The sequence below is a fragment of the Ptychodera flava genome, chromosome 3 (genome assembly GCF_041260155.1).
Source record: "Ptychodera flava strain L36383 chromosome 3, AS_Pfla_20210202, whole genome shotgun sequence".
Taxonomy (NCBI): Eukaryota; Metazoa; Hemichordata; class Enteropneusta; family Ptychoderidae; genus Ptychodera; species Ptychodera flava.
Window position 1 is genome coordinate 7,237,225 of NC_091930.1, and position 3,553 is coordinate 7,240,777.

The 3,553-nt window shown below is 36.5% G+C and overlaps 1 long non-coding RNA gene across 1 annotated transcript; it reads left to right on the forward strand.

Moving 5' to 3' along the window:
* Positions 1-931: 931 nt before the first annotated feature.
* LOC139124791 (uncharacterized) lies at positions 932-3,209 on the forward strand. The gene is made up of 3 exons (XR_011550038.1): positions 932-1,055; positions 2,622-2,699; positions 3,058-3,209. It is a non-coding gene; the product is annotated as an uncharacterized lncRNA (long non-coding RNA).
* The last annotated feature ends 344 nt before the right edge of the window (positions 3,210-3,553 follow it).

Here is a 3,553-nt window from a genome sequence, read left to right on the forward strand (position 1 = left end):
ATTTGTTTTGATATAATTATATCCTTCTCGTTAAATTGATTCTAAATTTACTTGATCTCGAAAAAGAAATCAATATGCCAAGATTTATTTATCTCACGGTGGTCACTGATACGTCTATCACATTTATTTGTGTAACGAGAATTTGTCAGAGTGTTGTCTGATTTTGATATGAAGGATTCAGCTTTCCTTTAAATTTGCTGTAACCGCATCGGTCAGTGGGATTCAGAGGGATTTTTACCGTTTAGCTTGGTGACACAAGGAATAGTCTGGCTTCATTAGTCAATTTTCATTCTAATTTGCATGTGATTTCCGTGTGTTCTATGTGTGTCAGTCTGGTTGTGGTTGTGTTTGTTGAATTGGAGGGTATTGGCAGGATATCACCAGCACAGTGGGTTACAGAGCCGTCATTTTAGAAATGAAAAAGTGGCCTACAACATTTGCCTATCTCTACCGTGCTAAGTAAAGCAGCCGTTTATTGAATACACTCTCTCAAACTCCGTAAGATGTTGTCAATAGAATACAACGGAACATCTTCATGCATCCTGTAAAAACACTCAAGGCTTCAAGTAAACTTAGTCACACGACTCAAATTAGTCGTTCAATGCATTAAAGTTTGTTTCACCTGTCATCAGCAGTTCCTGCCTAATAACTTTTTCTTGACAATTACCACATCTTAAATTAGCATGATCCTACCGCCAGATTGTACTCAAAATTCATTCTAATCTTCCTAAAATACGTAACTCACCGTTTATTTATATTTCTAATTCTATTTCTGTGTTCATTTATCTATTTTGAACTTTTTATCTCACGGATATATTGTACTACTTTTCATCAAATGAGATACTTTACTCAGAGATGATTGTGTTAACATAAATAGAACATATTTATATCTTTTTCCTGACCAATGGAAACTGCATGCAAATAGACCTATTACGCAAACCTTCAAAAACACATATATACATGGTCTCCGTTATGCAATTTCAAGCTCCGTTCCAGAACTGGAAAAGAAGCGACCGATCGAATCAATTCTGACATCTACAACGGTAAGGTATCAGGTAAGCGTATTATTGCCGATTTATTTTGTTTTTTTTCGGGCCCATCCTTTTACATTACCGCTATTTTACATTGTGAAACTTTTTGCGGCAAATCCAGGAAATTTTATTTTGAAGAAAAACATTGAAGGTGTCAGGAAAAGAGCAAGAATTAGATTTACACTTATATGCCATGCACCATTCATAAATTATTTTGACACTCGGGTAAATAAAGAAAATAAAAAGACTAGCACAAGACCGATACATCTTTAATATACAAATGAGTAGTCCTTGTTAATCCTAACTTGGTGTCCAGCTAAAATTAATCTGTTCATGAAAGTAAACAAAGCTCTTTATCTGATAGAAATTGTTATCAAGAAATTAGGAGGGCTCCCCCTCTCACAAGCATTTAAACTATTTGACTCATGTGTTGCTCCGGTAATTTGTTACGGGGCTGAAATATGGGGCTTTGAATACTCACCTGTTATTGAGAATGTACATTTTAAGTTTTGTAGATTTCTACTCAGTGTAACTCCTACTGTAAACCACGAAGTACTGCTAGGGGAATGTAGTATATGTCCAGTGTGGTGTATTTATATGAAACGTTGTATCGCCTATTGGCTAAAACTTGTAGACATGAATAGAAACCGATACCCAAAAGCTTGCTACGAAATGTTGAAAGATTTAGATTTGGCAGGCTAGAGTGAATTGGGTAATAACTAAAGTATGGGAGATATTATTCGATATGGTGTCGGTATTGTTTGACTTGAACAAGGAGTAGGAGATCCAAAGTTATTTCTCAATCTATTTAAAGACCGATTACGGCATTGTTATAGGCAAGAGTAGTCGGCGTCAATTAATTAGTCGCCACGTCTTGGCAGCTATGTTCATTTTAATTCCATGCTCAATCCCGAACTTTACTTTTCGTGTATCAATGGTCCAAAATTCAAGGTTGATCTTGCCAAACTCCCATGTTCAAGCCATATATTACAAGTTGAAATCGGACGCCACTGCAATCCTCCCATACCTGCGAATCAGAGATTTTGTCCATATTGTAGTAGTATAGGAAATACGCTGATAGAGCGTCGATAGATACGTTGTCCATTATACGCAGAACTGAGAGTTGATTTGATACCTTTAGGTTACAGAATATATCCGACACAAGAAAAGTGTTTTAATCTCTTAGCAAGTAACAGTAATAGGGTTCTTTATAAATTGTCAACATTTATTCACAAAGCCTTTAAGATTAGAGATGGCTTTATTGAGCAACGAGAAACGGTTTAATACTTTTCTGTGTAGTTTTTCGTAGCTGTCTTTTGTAAACAGCGTTAACATGTTTTGTTTTTCCTGATTTGTGTTATGTAGCCTTAATATGCGATGGGCTGAGGCCTATGCATTTTGGAATAAACCAACATTATTTAGTATTAATATTGCAATCTCAAAAGTCAACAGTTTCAAGTTAATTTTTGAACGTTCAAGCCATTTTGAACTTTTTAGGTAAACTTAATTATCGCCATTGTGTCTTGTTGTATTTAGTAATAAATGTATTTTTACATGCCTTGTAACATACTGTCTCCCGTTGTATTCTAGCCACTGACGCCCCGAACTATGAAGATCCCTACTGCCGGTATCGTCACCCTGCTTGTTCTGAGCGCTCATCTACATATGGTAGGTAAATAAGCTTGTAAGAATGATGGCTGATTTACGAATGCGAGTGCGCCTTTGCCCAACAGTCTTACTTCGAAAGCCAGTTTCCCAAAACGTTTTACCTTCGGAAGCTAACGCTTTTTAATACATGGATTCGCCTAATTGAAAGTCAGTTGCTTTCCGTAAACATGAAAATCTACGATCGTTCAGCTCGATACGGGATTATTACAAATCGCAAACCTCCAAGAATGCACTTAGTCCCGCCCACTGGCATGGTTTCATCGACCCAAGTACTGACAAATCCACAATATATCCAAAGTCAATTCAACACTGTCATTCGCTTCAATTTATGTTAACTTTGTCTCTGTATTGTTTGTAGTGTTTATGTTGCCCGACTGGTTGGACAGAGCGCAGTGGACGCTGCTATATTGTTCAAGGAGAAAAGAAAAGCTTTGATGACTCACAGTGTGCATGCAACGCGCTTAATGCGTCTCTGGTGACACTGAACGATCAGGCGGAATTTGATTTTGTGAAAGGTAAAATGAGACAAACAAAACTCTGCACAGTACGGGAGATTTCCCATAATTCATCATGATTTGTACACTGAGGCTCAAAGAATATTTAGTGAAGTCTACCGCGTATCTCGCGTGTACACAAACTCACAGACTAGTTTTGTAATCCTGAAGACGCAGTTTTATGGACATTTTTTATTTCAGTTACCATTTTATATGATTTAGAAAAGTATGCTTGATTGACAGAGAACATAGCATTTTTGCAAAATTTACAACCGATTATATCTTCAGTAATACAGAATAATGCGATGGAAAAGAGGAGACTAGTTGAACGTGTTTAATGAAATAAAAAGATATTGATTT